This window comes from Stigmatopora argus, chromosome 7 (genome assembly GCF_051989625.1).
Source record: "Stigmatopora argus isolate UIUO_Sarg chromosome 7, RoL_Sarg_1.0, whole genome shotgun sequence".
Lineage (NCBI taxonomy): Eukaryota > Metazoa > Chordata > Actinopteri > Syngnathiformes > Syngnathidae > Stigmatopora > Stigmatopora argus.
This window is the reverse complement of record NC_135393.1, coordinates 8,931,073-8,950,636: the sequence shown is the minus strand read 5'-3', so window position 1 is coordinate 8,950,636 and position 19,564 is coordinate 8,931,073. Positions and strand designations below refer to the sequence as shown.

The 19,564-nt window shown below is 39.2% G+C and overlaps 1 protein-coding gene across 1 annotated transcript in view; it reads right to left on the bottom strand.

The window, feature by feature from the left end:
* tnrc6c2 (trinucleotide repeat containing adaptor 6C2) overlaps positions 1–19,564 on the bottom strand; it is a 105,330-nt gene that overhangs the window by 37,993 nt on the left and 47,773 nt on the right. Inside the window, exon 4 of the mRNA XM_077604465.1 lies at positions 11,960–12,035. The gene's annotated coding sequence lies outside the window, so the exon portion shown is untranslated. The remainder of the gene's footprint in view (positions 1–11,959; positions 12,036–19,564) is intronic.

Genomic DNA, 19,564 nt, shown 5'->3' with positions numbered 1-19,564 from the left:
GATGCTATCAAACAAGGGAAGAAATTCCATATATAGTAGCGCTGTTATCAGCAACATTGGTTTTACATCTAATGCTTTTGTCGTCTTGATTAACCCTCGTTTATCATCACAACAAGAAGCTACTAATGATAGAAAAATGAACACAGTGAACTTCTATTTGTCACATGTCCAAAAATACTTTAAATATACTGAATACTAATGACTCTCTTTTAGAATGATGTCTAAGATGATAGACTGGCTGGTACCCTTTGAAGTGTGTGTGAAATAATGTCAGTGTACTGACATATTACCATCACTGTGATTTTTACATTCACGTGCCAATATTGAAAGCGTTTTATTACTAATATGTTTCAAGATAGGAACACATCCTGTAAAGGTCATTTTTAGAGACTTATTGTACCTAACCTATAAAAGTTGTATTTAAAAAGGTATTTAAATGAGTCGTAAATCACATGCGAGTCCTCATCAATGCAAATTACAGCATTTAAGTGTGAATATAATTTGCCTCACTGTACACCTAACTATGGTTAAGAAATCTATTAAATACCTACAGTAGTCTATTTCCACAAATGGTGGCTTTTGGTATTCATCTATTCAACTCCAGATGAATTGTTTGACAGAGACATCATTTTCAAACACATTGAACAATATTTCATATGATATATTGTATAGATTGTGAGTGAAAATTGGATTTTTAAACAAGAACTGAAACGTTGCCTAACTCTCCAGTAGAGGATGAACATATTTTCCACTACAGTTGTTAAATATCATGTTACATTGCATGTTGGAGTAGTGGTCACCAAATTCAAATGTGTTGGTTTGATCCTGAGCCCATGTGACCATGTGTGAGCATCACTGAGCAATATACTGACCCCCAAATTGTTTCTAATGTTGCATCATTAGTAGATGAATTAGGAGACAGTGTTTGGAGAATATTGAGGTCAACAATGTTATGTTATTATTCGGTTCTTTTCTGTCTGGCTGTATTTGAAGGGCGTGTTTTAATACATTTTCGTACACCACACATGCACACAGTAGTGATTTGATTAGAATGACTGTCTAGTTAGTTATTTTGAGATTTGAAGCCATCCTGCATTCCATCCTAATTTGCCTCCTTGCTCCCATCTTGCCATTTGCTGGTGACCTCCTGGTCCTACTATAAAGCCTGGAGGTAAGCAAATGGTCAGCAGAAGACTCTGATAGAAGACTCTGAGAGCTCTAGGAAACTCTGAGGAGAAGGCTCTGGTAGAAGGCACGAGGGGCAAGGCTCTCTGTGTCCTGCAGCTGATTGTCTGTCTCATTAAATGCAAATATATTCACATTCTGTCTACTTTTTGCTAGACATTAGGTATATTTCTTAGATAACCCTAACACAAACCAATTCTACCTAGTAGCAGTTTTTCTATGTCAATCAGAACTTTATTTTTCATACAATTCCTCTACCCAAGCAGACCTTTGTCAAAAATGTCTTGATCAGGTGCTACAAAGAGACATGAGACCATAGTTCCTCCCTATTCATGACATGATGGATGAGGTCGAACTTCTGCCCTCACAATTGCGCCTGGACCCATCTTGGAGAAAGAAATCTGGCCCCTGTTCATTCTCTACATTCCTTTTTCATGGAAATGAAAGCTCAGCAAGCAGACAAAACCTCACGTGCACACACACAAAGTTCAGTGGGAACAGGTCAAGACTGTGCATTACAATGGTGACGGCTGACCAGTGAGCACTTGCTTAGAAAAGCTGAGGGCTCCCACACATGACTTGTAGTGACTACTAATGAGAAAGCCATGGGCCCTGGCCAAAAGTTTTTTTTCTTCTCAGTTTCAAGGCAAGCTGCCTAAGCTTTTGAGACAGCCAGCGAAAAACAGAATGGGGAAAGCAGATGTTCCACTCTTGGGGTTAAGAAGGGTGAGAGTAGGAGGGAATGTCATCAGGAAAAGAAAGAAACGCCTTGAGGCACATGCAGTCCATCGTGGATTTTGAACTAGTATGTCAGGGAGTGCACAAGTTTATTTGGGGCTTTGTACAAACTACTTAACACATTGTCATCAGAGAAAGCTCTTAGGAGCACTTGAAAATTGCAAGCGTCGTTGAACAATGCATTACAGTAGATGCTGAATACTTTACAACACCCATCAACCAGACAACCTTACCCTTGCTAACACGCGTTTCAAAATGTCATTGACAAATTTGTTTGACTCACAGTCACTACTCTGCATTCATTCAGTCATTCATTCTCAACAGTGTTTGTCTAAATCAGCATTGTGGGGTGCTGGAGCCGATACCAGATGACTTTTAACTAAAGGTGGACTACACCCTTGACTGTTCACAAGTCACTCATACGGCACACACAGAGACAGACAACCATTTGCACACACAATCACACAGTCACCTAGTGGGAATCGATTCCAAACTGCCCGCACCGAAGTCAGGTGAATGAACAACTATACCATCGAGTGGTTTGACTACACTGCATTAAGTATGAAGGAAAGATGTTTTTCAACACAGCACCAGCTGCTGGATGTGTTTTGCGAACAACTGCAAGATACTAGTAAATTTGAGTATGTATATGCACTCATACAAATTGGGACAGTAAACCTATTATGACACACGTAAATGTTCATCTTATCTTCTACCTAATCCCTTAATTCTTTCAGGTGCCATCGAATGTTTCTTTGATTCCTCTAATTTGCGTAATTGCTTTCACATTTAGACAGAGTGCTGACAGAAGCAAGCCAATGAGAAAAGATCTCCAGACATCCTAACAAGATGAAACAGACAAGTCATGGGGCTTTCAGTGGAAGCAATCGTTTACGTCTACCTCTCAGACAAAGACCTCACTTGGTTTTCTTCCCGACTGCTCTCCCTTTCTTTTTTTCTTTTTTTGTTGAACCAAATCACCCGACAGAGTCTGCGGCATTCTTACAAGCATGCAAAGTGCATCACCAAACAACACTCACATTTTTTTCTACATTTTCCACAGTGGAGAATAAAATCTATCGTCTTTGGTCCCATTTTGCAAATGCACACTTAGTTTTGTCTTCAGTGGTTACATGCATGTTTCCCATAGGAAACATTAACAATCACTTGTGTTCATGATACATTACCGAGAAAATTGCATACAAACACAAAAACAAAAAATCTCATGAGCTTTTTGTTCAATTCACAGCATGTTTCACACAAAAAAAACAGCTATGGTTTAGAGCCAGATGACATATAGGGTTAAATTAATCATCCATCCTAATAATATGCTCTATTTGTTATTTAGTAGTATAATGACAATTTGAAAATCCACAAGCATAAAAAGAGGTTTAACACTATGCATTAGAACTGTATTCACAAAGGTAAGACTACAAGAGCTTGATCTAAAGGTTGCCAAATAATGATCTGAAGGGATGCCGAACATTTGATTCCAGCACTGAGCCAGAAAGCCGATCTGGGAAAGCCTCTCTCCCAAGATGGAGTTTTGCAGAATGTGTTTAGTTGTATTTGTCAATGACTGATGAGTTGGATGCAGCTATATACATCGGTATTGATCATGAATAAACAACTTTGGAGTCTGCCCTTAATACAAGCGAGTGATCAAAATGCAGACAGCAGGCTACATCTGCAAGCCTCAAAGTGACATTTCCACGGGCTGGACTTGACATATGCAAAACGGCACTGAGAAGGAGAAAGTGGGTGAAAGCGTTTTTACAGTCTCCCTTTTTTAACATGGGTGAAGTTGAGCATTTGCAATGTGACGGGAGTGCAAATTCACTAGGTGTTTGACTAGACATTTTGATCAACTAGGAGGAAAATTAACATATTGGGAGTAGTTAAATGGAATGGAAGAACCAGCATTTTCTTTTAAAAATCCTCTTTTCACATCACCATGTCAATCTGTTTTCTATACAGCTAACAAGTAAGAGGATATCTTTTCTTGCCAGTTTTTGCTCAACAGAACAATGACAGTAATAGTCTATCAAGGAGGTAGTAGCTTCACTTCTACAAAATGACAGAACAGTACACTTCATTAGACAGCAAACGAGTTGGGACAGAATGTTTCCTGAATTACTTGAGCAATTCCACACAGTAAAGGCAACTATCAACGATTAATTAACCATTATACTAATTACTAACGTTGAAAAAAAAAACTATAAACAGAAAGCTAACTTGTAAATCAAGATAAAAACATTGGACTACACTGAAGTAAGAGTTTTTTTCTGTATCAGAGTAAATAAAAAACATTGACTCATACAGAATAAATATTACATTAACCCACAACAGAGAAGATCCAATATATAATGTCTGCAGAAACACACGGATGCACACAATGCATGCAATAAGTGTTGCGTTGTTCATAAAAATGCAATACGCTACTATTACATTATGACCTCTGAGCAAATGCAGTGTAAATGTTTCTAATCCCTTAGTGTAATATTGTATCTCCGGACAATACATATTTTATTATAGGTGTGAGTGTGTGTATGTGTTGTGCAGACAGAATATTCAGCATCGCAAGGGTGAGGTAGGATAATACACAGCAACTGTCTGTGTGTCTCCTGTACGTGTGCATGCACATGCCCGTACTGTCAATGTGTGTGTGGGTGGGTGTTTGTGTATTTGGGTGTGCGGTGCTGTATAGGACAGTGATTTGGAGCTGTGGTAATTTCCCCTGAGACAAGGAAGTAGGTAAAGGCCAGCGAAGGAAAGAGGGGAGGACGGAGGCAGTGTGTCAGAGAATAATGAGGAATGATACAGTGGTGTCTTCAGTAATGCATTTTCCAAATCCAAATGCACCTATGCGGGATAAAATCAGCTCAACATCACTGTTCTTTCTTTTTATTTAATTTTATTCTAAACACCTTATCTTGGTAATTCGTATTTCAAAACACTAACTTTTTGTAACGACTGTCTATTAATTACAAGTCATTCTCTTCCTAATGACTTTGGTTTATTTTGCTTTGGTTTTACAATTGCTCCACCTTAATAATAGCACAAAGCCCTGCTTATTCTACCCCAATAGTTTGTAAGTGAAATTAGTAGAGGAGGAAGACGATGAAAAATCACCCATGTGGTTTGCAGAACAGATTTTGTGTGTTTGTGGGTGAGCGTTGTCATTTATTAACCCCTCCTCACTCCAAGATCACACCCCATTTACAAACTCATTATCATGCTCAAAGACCTGCCTGGATTTGATGGTGTTTTGGGAACTGACTGCTTAATCTGATTTATTGCGCACTTAAGCTTAATTGATTGCCTTTATGGATTCAAATGACTAATTAAGAAGTAACAAGTCTACTTTCCATTTCATCTGTGTGATAATGACCTTTGGAGAATGAAGGTAGTGCAACTGTCAATCAAATAAGATCATTCCACAGGACGCTGTTTATTCAAAATTGACTTGTGAAATGTGTACATGCGTAAAATACAATCACAGAAAGTAATGCTTTGATGGATCTGAACAACAAAACAACTAGACAATTAGGCCCATAAAAGCCACCATAAAATCTCCCCAAACAGACAACATACGAATGCCGACCTTCAGATGATCTTCTCCAGATCAATACTTTCATCAGAGCAGACAAACTAACGGACACAAATTTACTCAGCCTCCTATAACTACACCTGGACCACCACTAAGCTAAGCAGACCCACTCGTGTGTCTACCATTGCATATCCCCCGAACACACACACAAAAGCTCACACACCGTATCCAGCGAGATTTTGCTGCTCACATTGATTATTTAGTATTGACCGACTTACGCACAAACAACAGTTATGTACATCCATGCTTGTTGACTTTATTTCACACTGCCATGGGATTCCATGCCACCACTAATCTGTTATAAAAGTAAGAATGGCAACGCCATTGCTAATTCATGTAGCTGGGATGCCAAGTAAAATGATGAATAGAATGCAATAATGGTGCCTTATCAAGTTTATCACATATAATTTCAAATCGTAAATGACTAGCTATTTTGCATTTGTTACCTCTGTGGGAAACGAGCAGTTCAGGGAATGAAATCAGAAAATATTGTCAAACATGCTCTGTAGTCTAACATTAAATCAGCATTATTGGTAACAGCTCTACTAACATTATGATCACACGTGAACCACTTTAAAACTTAAAGAAAAAAACAAACATTACTGATGGCAAATACCAATCACAAGGAATACATGCAATAAAACAAGGGTGTCAGACTCGGGTTGGTTCGCGGGCCGCTTTAACGTCAACTTGATTTCACGTGGGCCGGAGCATTTTAGATTTAATATTTAGATTTTTTTTAATAAATTGATTAAAAGAACTAGATTAAAAGCCCTGAATATTCAGTTTTTAATAGATCTAAAACAATGTTTATTTTAGCTTTTATATATATATATATTTTTAGATTTTACAAAATGATTTTTGAACTAAAAACACAGAAAAAAATAATTTAAAAAATTACAATTATTGATTTACAAGGGGGAAAATCAGGAAATTTATTATACATTTATACTCTTCATTTTAATTTGATCCTAAAACAGAAAGTCGGCACTCATGATTTACTTTCCCGGGCCACACAAAATGATGCGGCAGGCCAGATTTGGCCCCCGGGCCACCACTTTGACACATGTGCATTATAAAAAGACTCAAATCATGTCTAATGGTGTTAAAAAACATGAATGGATGTTGTACTATGGCCACCTGATGGTGTTGTGGTTCACTCGCCTGACTTCCATACCGGAAGACGCGGGTTCAATTCCCGCTCGCGGCAGTATTATTGTGAGTGTGAATTGTCATGTCTGTCTGTGTGCCCTAAGGCTGACTGGCGACCAGTCTAGGGTGTAGTCTGCCTTATGCCTGAAGTCAGCTGGGATAGGCTCCAGCAAACCCCACAACCCTTACGAGGAAGCGCGGTACGGAAGATGAATGAATATTGTACTGTATGTGTGCGTGTTTGTGTGAATAAAGTGTTGCTGTGTATGTTGCTGCCTGCTATCAGCAACCTAAGCCTGGGTGTCAGTTTGATAAATGTTGCCTTCCTGCAGCTGACCTGCAAGGTCATTAGAATAGTGGGTACTCAGCCTCTCCCATTCGCTCCCGCACCAAAGGGAGGAGGGTGTTTGGGGAAAGGGTCGCCCAAATAATATTCTCCTCCAGAGGCTCTCCCTCCACCCCTTTTTTCCTATATATTCGATTTAAAAGCTCTGTCTGTCTCTCCTTCATCTGCCCTTGCACACTTCAAGAGTTGTGTACCACTCATTCTCATCCGTCTCTTTCAGTCTCTTCGACACGCAAGCCCACTTTCCACCTCTACAATCTGAAATGCAATCAAAGGCAGTCATAATAAAAGGAGTTTCTCGGTGTTGAGAAAAAGGGAGGACAGGCCTGAAGAGTGCCATTAGGGTCATTGATTTAAGGATTTGATAAACACAGACACATTAAGCATGTCATTGCCACTCTTCATCTCCTCCATCTGTTCACAGACTCATGAATTGAGTTGTTCTGGCCCACCAGACTCTTGGCACAAAGGTGTGTTTCCTCCGAAGACGGATCGTTTCGCCAGACGGCCATTAATGACACGCGCCCGATGGAGAAAGTGAGGGCGGGTCAACGGAGAAGTGATTGTTTTATGAATGCCAACTGTTAATAAAGTCTGGTAGACCACTTTGCAGTTTCCTTAATTCACAGGTTTTATTTTGCACTATAAAACAGGTTATAAGAAGTGATGAACAGCCAGTTTTATTGGCACAAACATTTGGGAGAAGGAAGTTCACCAAGCTAAAAAAATTATGTATTACAAGAAATATGTGCGGTGTTACAAACTACATGACAATATTTATATGTATAAATAATGGCTGGATTTGTTATGAGTAATTAAAGGACAGGTTAAATCAGAGCAATTGCTAAAGATTTAACATTAAAAGGATTTCACTGGTCGTGTTGACCAGACAAAAGGGAAAACGTGGAAATTCATGTCACATTTAAATGTCAACTTGTCGAGAGCTTAACTTAGCATACTTGAATGCTTTACAGCAATAGTATCAACAATGTTGTTATATCGACGCTGTATACTAAGAGGTAACACGTGGGTTCCTCGGTTTATGAGTGTTCCATGAAAAAGTATATGCATGTTGTTTACAGGTTAGCAAATTGACTAAAAGCCATTAAAAATATGGATATCAGTTCTTTAAAATAATGTTCTTATTATCCATGTTTAGATTTGAATGGCTCTTCTGTTGCGGCAGCAAGGGTCTTAACAACAAGTCAAGACAAGACATTTACTATTTTTTTCTCACAAACTGAGCCTATGAAGCTAACTAGCTGAAGGTGTGTGTGTTTGGAGAATAAAACACACAAACGTGCGCGTGCAGATACCTATGAGAACTCAAGATAGTCAATGAAACACTCGCCTTAGCGTTTTGAAAATTTGAAACACCCTAAGAGACAATGTATTCATGGCACGTCAGTCCTTGGAGCGTAATGAAATTAAATGGTCATTTTCAGTTAATCTAAGCCTTTAGAGAGTGAAAACACACAATACCGTATATTTTCTTTGTTCTTATATGTCTGTCGGCTTTAAAAGCTTTTACTCTTCTAGGAGACCTTTCTACAAGTGTGTTGAAAGCTTTCAGATGTCTTTGAAAAAAATTGCAATTGCCTTTCATTTAGACAGAATTTTCGAATGGAAAAGGTGAACCAAATTGGCAAAAGGATAAATCGTTATAAAAAGATTTTAAAATTATACTATTTTATATTATAGCAGCAATATTACTAACACTAATACCCAAAAAGTTTCCTAATAATAAAAAAATCATTTCAGCTGGTTAGGCATGGAAACCAGATGTTTGGACACCCCTAACTGCCAATTTACTGCATGAAAACAGAGTTAAACCCTGAAACTCGGAACTGTCAAGTAATCGCTATAAGCATAAACAACGTTGTCAGAATAATCCAAGGCACAGGTGTCAAAGTGGCGGCCCGGGGGCCAAATCGGGCCCGCCGCATCATTTTGTGGGGCCCCAGAAAGTAAATCATGAGTGCCGACTTTCTGTTTTAGGATCAAATTAAAATGAAGAGTATAGATGTATATTACATTTCCTGATTTTCCCCCTTGTAAATCAATAATTGTATTTTTTAATCATTTTTTCTGTGTTTTTAGTTCAAAAATCATTTTGTAAAATCTAAAAAGATATAAAAAAAGCTAAAATTAACATAGTTTTAGATCTATAAAAAATTAATCCACTATGGAAAATGTAGAAAAAATGTGAGAGTTGTTTGGTTAATCCAGTTCTTTTAATCCATTTCTTTAAAAAAAATCTAAATATTATCTAAAATGGTCCGGCCCACATGAAATCGAGTTGACGTTAATGCGGCCCGCGAACCAACCCGAGTCTGACACCCTTGATCTAAGGTATCAAACTGGTCAGCATATGTAATATTTTCTTTAAATCTGTCTGACCAAAACAAGACTGTGTAGATTGGGGTGTGTGGTGGGCAATGGGGGTGGTTGGAGGTTTGCAAGAAACCCAGTAGTAGTATAATCACAACCTGGAGAGTAAACCCTGCTGTGCTTAGCCTATTTGTCTCACATGCTGTACCAAGCATGCCCCCTTTTTTCCTTTTCCCCTGTCTCTGTTCTCTTTTGCAGCCATGCCTGACACACACAGACAGAAATACCCTCCCCCCCCCCCCCCCCCCCCCCCCCCCCCCCCACACACACACACGGTTGTGCATCATGAATCTTTCATGTGAGAGGGCTGTATAATCCCTGAGGCGTGCTGCTCAACCCCCACACACATACACCCCCATCACCTTGCACCATAGGGGAAAAAGAGACGGTGGCAGCGGGTACAGAAGAAAAGAGACCAGAGGTAGGTGGCAGTAAAACCCAAATTGGAGGTGAGACGAAAGACCCCATTAGATTTATTCTCTGTCTTTTCACAGCTGAAGAAGGCAGAGCAAAACATGAAAATGAAGGGGTTTGTTGCAGTCTACTAGAATTCCCTATTCTGATGGGAAAACTACTGAAGATTTAAAAGCCTCCAAGCAAGTTTGCCATTTGAACTCCCTTAACAGACATGTTTATCCGGATGACAGCTGCAGAGATAGCCAAAGGTTTATTTGAGCCAAAGTCATTTTATCAACTCAACAGAGCCTTACACGGAGAGAAGGTTGAATACAATCCAATTTTCTTTGAGTTATTTATATTAGAAAATAACCCCACAAGATTATTATGCTTATCACCATGAAACTCTTATTTGCTGCCTTTTTGTACTACACAACATTCTAAGATATTTAACCATTATAAAAATAGTTTGACAGCTACAGCTTTTTTTTGTTTAATCTGAAATTTGGTTCGTGGCATCCTGACAGAATTAAAAAACCTATCTTTCCTGTTGTACTAAAAAAATGGAGGCAACATGGTGGACTCTAATGGTTTAACACATCTGCCTTAGAGTTCCCAAGGTGGAATTTGCATTAACTCTACATGTTTGCATGGGTTTTCTAGAGACACTACAGCTTCATCGCTCATAAAACATTCATGCTAGGTTCATGGAAGACTCCAAATATTCCATTAATTTCAATGCGATAGTAAACCCTGCCTCTCACTTATAGTGGGTATGTTTCAGCGTAACCACGATAATAATGTGCAAGCTCCATTGAAAATGGATGGGATATGGATCGTCATATTTTTCATTATTCCTATTAATAATAGATGGCATTAAAATAATCAATCAAACAAGTAGTAAATACAATCATGAGTTAAGTCATATTCTCCCTTGGTTTCCAATCAGTTTAGTCCTTTCCATTACATTTTGATCTCATCTAGTAAAAAATCATCTTAAGTTAAGTTCTACAATGATTCTGGGAAGGAAAAGCATCAACACAAGATAATGAAAAGGTTCAGCTTAATGAGTGAACTGAAAATCAGACCAAAACATTAAAAGAAGGTTAAAAGAAGCTCACAGATAAGAAAAGAAAAATGTAATTAGTGGAGCTTCACTATCAACACATCCCTCCATATTATTGGCAGGACTTATCCATAACCTTGCTGAATGACATTGTGCACAGCTATTACACTCCAACCAAGTCATTTGTATGTCTTCCTACATTTGTTTTTGCTCAATTCCCCTCTCTCCACAGTTTATTACCTTTGAAAGCCCTTACTCAAGTTTGAAAAGAGGATTCAGATGGTCAGCAGAGCTCATGTCCCTCCTTTAATTATCCACCAATCTCGTCAACATGAAAACATTTTCACCAGTCATAAGAGCTCATTATGCCCCTACTATTACCCCCTAGGCCCCTAATTTACTACGACACTGATTAACAAAGCTGTACAGGGAGAGGCACACCAGCTTGTGTGAGTGCACGTTTATAGACATACTGTATTTCAAGCGTGTGACTGTATTTGTTCAGGAGTCGGAAATCATCATTATACAGGACATGCATGCAAGGAGCAAAGGTGGTACTATTAACAGCGTGACTGTAGAATCAACACAGTAGGTACTCCTGCACAGCTTTAAGAAATAGAATTCCATGAATGCTGTTGTTACAGCAACTATTCAAAGATTTGAATGACAAAATTTTATTATTAGCACCAACAGTTTCCGCTTAAATATATTTGGACTTGCCACACAATGAACTAAGCCTATTCAAGACAAGAATGGACAGAAATGAATGATAAAATGCTTTTAAAAAAACATCTTATTTCCAAATAAAATGGTAGTGGCTTTGGTCACCCTGCATCAGATGCCGAGTTATTTCTAATACGTACACATTCTCATTTAGCGTGCGCATATATACAGGCAGCCAATGTAATTATGTATTTATAGCAACTGTGAATGTTTAATTACTTTATTTGAGGGCCATTCCTATTACTTGTGTGTATTTTAATGAGTGTATTTTATGTGAGCCAAGGGTGAGTTTGAATATACCATAAATGCTTAATGTGTGTTTTGTGGCGGGACCAATAGGTTGACTGCTTACCTCCATCTCGTGTCTTGCCCTCACTCCACTTACTGGCTACATTTCATCATGCATGCACATTGTGCTTGAGACCCACCTACAAAACACAATTAAGATGAGTTATGACCACTCTATACAAGGAATAGAAATGGCTGGGTGATGCGTGTGTGTTAGTGTGTGTGTGTGTGTTAATGATGTGAAAATGAGTGAAGGGACAATGCAACACATTGGCATGACAAGCACAGGTACAAGTGCCACACTTTGTTCGCCAGGGTAGCCACACAAGAATGGCTATATAGTCAGAGCAAGCAGGGTGATTGGCTGTATGGAACCAAGCAGAGAGGATGTGAAAGTGGTGGTTGAGGGGGTTGTGATGGGAACAGGGGCTGTGGGTGGTGGTGGGTATGGTGCCAATTTCACGCCTGTGCTCATTTCTACCTCTTCCTGCATGCTCCCTTTTTTTCAATGCACCTATCTGCGTGATGTGTGCCCTCCCTCCACGCACACACACGTCACACTTACACACTAATCTTTGTGTCCTTCCTCCACTGGCTGATATCTGACGGTGCATGCAAAAGAGTTTCTGTAAACAATTAGCTGGACCAAGCTTACATTGGGAAAGCTCTGGGGTTAAAAAACACCCAGACCAACTCAGCTGCACCAAAATGTATTTTATTATACATGTTTGGGGAAAGGCGGCCCATTGGGCCAGCGGTTAGCGCGTCGGCCTCACAGTTCAGGGATCGAGGATTCGATCCCAGGTGGGTCACAACTCTGTGGAGTTTGCATGTTCTCCCCGGGGTTGTGTGGGATTCATCTGGGTACTCCGGTTTCCTCCCAAAAACATGCAGGGTAGGCTGGTTGAACACTAATTTGCACCTAGGTATGAATTTGAGGGTGAATGGTTGGCCGTTCCAATTTATGTTCGCATGCGATGGGCATTTAAAAAAAATATTCCCACTGGAGGGTAAAAGCACATTAAAATGGATATACAGAGTTGTTAATCAATTTGAGCAATTCAGAAGGTGAAAAAAGCTTTTTCTGAAATTATTTAATTTCCAGTGTAATGCAGACATATGAGTAGCCCGTGGGCATGCTCTAAAATAGTTCACTGGTGATGGAACTTTGTGGTTTCTGTATTTTTCACTGTATTTTGTTTGGAAGTTTAAAAAAAAAAGTAATTGCACTGCCTGCATTGGCTCCATGCTCTGTCGCACAGACACCACCTCATCTAATGACACCTTGATTTACATCTGCTAAGATAACATTTGTTCAATCAACGCGTCTGTGTTCTGCTCTTAACGACCCGAGCACTACTGAAACACGCGTTCTAATTACACATTAATTATACGACAATAGCAGTTACAATTAGATTGTGGTGATGCCAGGCTTACACGTTTGCCACCTGGGCTAATGTCAACACAGCATTATTACTAAGGCCGGCCGCTACGAGTTAGATGAATTTTAACGTGGTAGATATACTCGGCCAAAGCACGGTTGCTAAACCATGGCGTCCTGATGACTCCAGGCAGGAGTTAGCCTTCTCTGTTAATAGGTAAACACAATGAGGTCTACACGAGCAGACATTTGCGTTATGTGTTTGTAGTCACACTGGTTAGGCTTTAAATAACTGAAATGAGGAAACTCATTCCATAAAAGTGCTGGATTCAAATCTCAATTCTTGATTGTCTTGTTAAAAGGGCCACCATTTCTTAAAAATGTGTTTTTACCCTTGAACATCCTGATTATATTCAACTGTCCAAAATAATTAATCTTTGGAATTTTCTCAAAGTCAGGAATACCATTAAGGAGGGATCAGAGTAGAAAGGAACATTATGACTAGAGGGTCCATTAAGAAACAAATCTGAGATTATAGACGGCCGTGTATCTGGAGAACAATCTCAGTTTAGTTAATAATGTGCAATTAATCATAAATCACTTAACAAATGATGGGGCGGAACACATTGTGTGTGAGAGTGCCCATCATCGGTCATTCCAAAGCCTGAGAGAGAGAGAGCACAATATCAATGGAAAAGTTGACTCAAAATAAAATGGTGACTATTTCTTTGCCACTTGGGAATTTATTGTCAGAATAATTTGTGTTTGGAAAATAACATGCCGACTTTTACATTTTATCAAGTTTAACGAGTTCATTCTGAATTTGAAAAGAATGAAAAACTCTAAGCTGTGAATAAAATGTTAACATGAGCCAAAAAAGTAATTTACTGCATGAACGCTGTCTGCTTGCTTCGATGTTTCAAAGCCAGACTAATATTGACCTACCTATCTTCTTAAGTATCGCATCCAGTCAATGTGAGGTTCACTTACTTTTAAAGGCAAAATATGAAGAACTCATGCCATCAGCTACAGCGATTGACTGTCATGAACAGGCCGTTCTTCAACGGCAAACTTTTAATAGATTAGTACTTTACTTTTGAGAAAAAAATTGAATTACATTAATCTGGATGTCAGTCTGTTTTTGATAATATTTTTCCTTTTCTTTTGTGTTATGTGGGTGTAAAAAAGTTTAATAATTACATTTTGGCCTATTTCGTATAAAGTAAAATAGCTGGGCCTTTATGGTCTCAATTTTGGGAACCACTGTCACTCTTCAGGCTTACACATTCAGAAAAAGATTTTCAGCAATCATGTCAAATGATATTTGTAAGACAAGTCTTCTTGAGCATTAAGAGAGGATCTCTGAGCTTGCAACCACTGTGGTCTAAAGCGATCAGGGGCTGGCAAAAGTGGTGCATTTTCGTGAGCCTTTTATTAGCCAGACTCCATCTCCTAATGTAGCTTATCTGATGGATTTCACAGAGAATGGTGTTCACTTCAGTGGGGATGTAACAGCAAATAAAAGCCTAGTACTGAGAAGACCTTGTCCCACATGCAGGGATAATCTATACGACAACTGCATGCATCGGTGAAACCAATAAAGTTGTCAGCTAACTGTATTGATTTAGACTATATTTCAAAGTGGAAAATGCCCACATTTGAATGGAATTAGTTGACAACTCCATTGATTTCACAGTTGCATCCATTTTTTTGTACAGATTGTGTTCTGCATTCAACATTCTAATCCAATTTGTGTTGTGGTATATATGTAACTAGTAGAACAAGACTATAGTAAAGATTTGATGTACAGAGCATTAGCATCGGTCAATTCATAAAATACATTACATGGTTTATGGCATTGGGCGATAAGAGTAGATACAATTCACTACTTGAGGCATATTTCATGTCTCTTGAATGATAACCATGTACTAATATCCAAAAGATCCTCTAAAATCACGAATACTGGCGCAATATGTACTGTAGAAGCCACAAAGAGAATAAAGGATCGTAATCTGATCTACAATACAAAGTTAATCCATGGCTATGTGACAGCGAAGATGTCAGGGGAACAAAGACGGCAAAGGAAAATGTGCACTACAGAGGTGAATGGATGGAGGGAGGGTAGTTACCAAGACTGGCAATGGAAAAAATCACTTCCACACTTGGCCGATCTAGGAAATCCTGCAATTTCGCAGCAGCCAAAGAGCAAAAGCAGATGAGCCATGTCTCTTTTCATCTCATAGCCGCCATCCATCTTCCTCAAGCTTATCCTCCTCATGAGTTCTTCTACCTATTACCCTTTTTGTTCTCTTCCCTCTCACTCACTATGTTAAATTCTTTTCTTTTTTTTCAAATTCACATTTGCCACCACAGTAACCCTGATGTCTGACCCTGCTTGACACATGCTCACTTTCCCCAGTGGACTGATTTCATACAGCTTGCCCGGCTAGACTGTCACATCACAGTGGACAGACAACTGACACTGCATCAGGTTGCGCATGGATGGTTTGAAAAGAGATGGAGGGAAGACAAAACAGCAGCATCGGTTTCCACTTATTAATGCACAAATGATGATTTTTTTTCCTCAAACATTTGAGTCACATTTGTCTAGAATATTGGTCTCAAACACGCGGCCCAGGGGCCCGTTGTGGCCGATGGGACACATTTTACGGCCCGCTTTTGACATCTGTCGTAGTATTAGTATGAATATTGTATATTTGCTTCCCACCAATATTAGCCTTGATTTGTGTGTACTTTGATTGTACTTCTCAGCCAGACTGTCAACCCTGTTCTTGCCACAAAGACAACACGGCACAATAATAACTGAATGAGTGTGTCACACATAACAAAGCAGGTCAAGTATGGATGAGCATGTACACTGTGTAATGGCTTAAATGGCCCACAACAAGGACAAATTGAGACACTCTAACAAAATAATTACATCTAATAAAGCTGTAATTGTGTGGCGAGAGAAACTGACGATTTGCATCAGCTGGTCGAGCGCCGTCTGCGCTGCTAACCTCTGACTGGCTCGAACAATGCTTATTATGCTTACGGTGGCGATCAAGCACGCACACAAAAAGACAAAGAGATTGAGGCTGGAGGGGGGAGTCTATCTCTCCATTGAGAACCTGTAATTATAGACCCTGCAAGATAAATCAATTAACGCCAACATATAGCTTTTAATTTAATCTGGAGCTAATTAAAGTGAGGGGACACGAGAGGCTAGGAAAAGGGGGGGAGGTGGTGTTTGAGGAGAGGTGTGAATGTGAGTTTGACTGTGCCGAGGGTTTGTCTTGGTCCCTGGCTACGTCGGAGATGATTGAAAAGAATTCCGGTGGTGTTTGGGGTTCAGCCATGGTTGATGTTGGCTCAACACTATAAAACATTACCTGAAGCTGCCTGATTAAAGGGTGACAACTTAATTGAAATAACTGAGGCGACTCCTGAGGGAGAGAAGAACATGGCTGACAATCTAAAGTTTAAAATTATTATTTTAAAACCTTCCCGCAGCTGCTGAAACTGAATACAAAAATGAACAATTTCAGGTAATTTTGTAAGCATATTTCAACGGAAAATTTTGCTCGGATATTTTATAGCTACAGTATCATTTACTTTACAGTGAATACCTAGCCTCTTATGATTTGAACTTTAATAGCACCCACCAGAGAACAACTGAGTTTAATGTAAAACAAATTGATTCGCAAACAAAGGGTTGTTTAAAGTCAAGTCCCCCATTGCAGCTTTTGTCACATCTTTAAGGGTAAAAAGATGTATTTTTAACAGCCAAGCCCGTGTGTCTGCATGTGTGATAAGTCTAATAAAACATGTGCATGTACTATGAGCACCCAAGCATATCTCATACATCCCGACTATAATCACAGGCTGGGATCACTCCCGCTTGTGGTATTAATTCCCACCCATGACGGAAATTGCAGTGCTCTTCAATTTAGCATCTCTGCGTTTACAAGGTGCTGTTTTCCGAATGCCCTTGATTGTCTATTTCATCAGCTCCACCTCAAATGGTGTGTGCTAGGTGACATAATAAAAATGAGATGATGAAGACATGGAGATATGGACAAAAGTTTTGGTGGAACAATTAAACCTCTTATGTTGCTTGACAATTCAGCAATTCAGAATACCAGTACACTGTAGAGAGCATCCTGGCGTACGGCATCACAGTGTGGTACGCTGGAAGCACGGCGGCAGACAAAAAGGCCATGCAGAAAGTGATTAACACTGCCCAGAGGATTGTCGGCTGCTCTCTGCCCTCACTTGAAGACATTGCCAGCCCGCGTTACCTCAGCAGAGCCAAGCACATCATAGGGGACCCTTACCACCCTGGTCACAATCTGTTCCAGCTGCTGCCCTCTGGCAGACGCTATAGGTCCCACAAAGCTCGGACAAATAGGCTTAAGGACAGTTTTTTCCCCACATCCATCAGACATCTAAACTCGCGCTAACATACACACATTCCCTTCTGCGGCATATGATTAGATGTTTGGTTGGTGATCTGCCGCCTCCTAGCTGACTTGAAGGAAGGTAAGTGGCAGACAGTGTGCGGTAATCGAGAGGTAAGCGACCTGTATTCACAACAGCGGAATGACAAATTACAAGTCCGTAACTTACACTTATTTAGGTCTTGTGCCGATTAAACGTAGCTTATGGAGAAGCACCATCAATTTCGTCACACGCAGTTTCTGCGTGTGATGACAAGTAGGCTTTTTTGTGTTGTGGTAATGACGACATGGCCTATGTCCGATTATTATTATTATTATTATTGTGATATTATCCGACTGCTTGCAATAAGGACTGGAGGCAAAAGCCTTGTAACTTCATTTTATGAGGAGGCAATAATGACAGTCCCATTGTTTTTTTATAGTATAGTAGGTCTACCTGGCCAAAGACACTAAATCCGATCCTGTCTACTACAATGATAGTTGTTAATAGCATCTGCGATGGTACCACAATAGCAAAAATTATTTATTAATGCTATTAAATATAAAATTGTGACATTCGACATAAGATTGGATGAAAAGTAAATCTTGTTTACATAGATATTCCCACCTGCCAGACCTTTGGTTTGATTGGTCCAGACCTCCATAAAATGCAAAATTATGAGCTAATTTCCTCATTCCTATAAAATGTAGTGCATCATATTGCAAATAAATTATTAGGTACCTGTTCCAATGAGAAAACAAAAACAGAATGGAACTGTATTTCATACGTCTAAAACAGGAGGAACAAAAAAAGTAATGTAAAAAAACCCCTCAAAGAATTGAAATACAATGCCAGCATCCTCATTATTTGACTCCCATATGCGCACATCCCGTTACATGTTTAGAGCATACAGTAAGCATTGAGCTTTATCCTCCTTCTGGTGTGTCTGCGTTCACATTTGGCATAATTTCAACTCTGGCTGGCTGGCTCACATCAATGCTAAGCACATCATTAGGAGGGAGAACAAAAAATGTGCGTGGTAAACAAACAATTTTGTCATTGATTAAGGCAAAAACGTTCACACTTTTGTCATGCAAAGATTCATATTTTATAAGTCATGTTCCCATATCTATCAATTTTGGGGGGATTGGAGGGGGTTAGTTATTCAAAGAAGTTTACATATTCCCAAAAGGTAATCTAGACTATTAAAGTATTGCTTGTCTATATGTGCAATAGGATCCTGATGGCCTACATAAATGCATGTTTATGCCTGTCTTGATAAAGTTTTAGGAGGATTTATTTTCAAAGAATCCACTGCGATAAAAGTTAGCCTCATATTTTTACCTGCTGACATAATAATAAAATATACAGATTGATCATTACAGAACGACTTGAAGATAATGAAAAATAAGATTTAGCAATTGGTCGAGCCAGTTAACTTAATTATTAAATAGTATCAGTATTGTATCAATGCTGTGCCTGTAGTCACTCAGACAATATGCAAGGCAATGTAGAGTTTAATCTCCACACAATCTGCTTGTATGTGTGTTTAATTCCACTTCCATCAAGAGCTAGTTTTCCGACAGTGAATGAATGTTGATGACATAAATTATCATGCATGGAAGAATTTTTTTTGGACCATTTTATGAAAGAATGAGCCTCCCTCCAAAATGGTAACACATCAACAATCCAATAAAATCAGCAGTGAGTTTTATTTATGGTAATTAAAAACTTTAAAACATGTCCTTTAAGTGACAATGATAGACATTTTTCATTTAAAAAAAAAATTACATCCTTCAGATGGCATCCTCCAGTTACCTTAGGGCACTTGTGTCAAAGTGGCGGCCC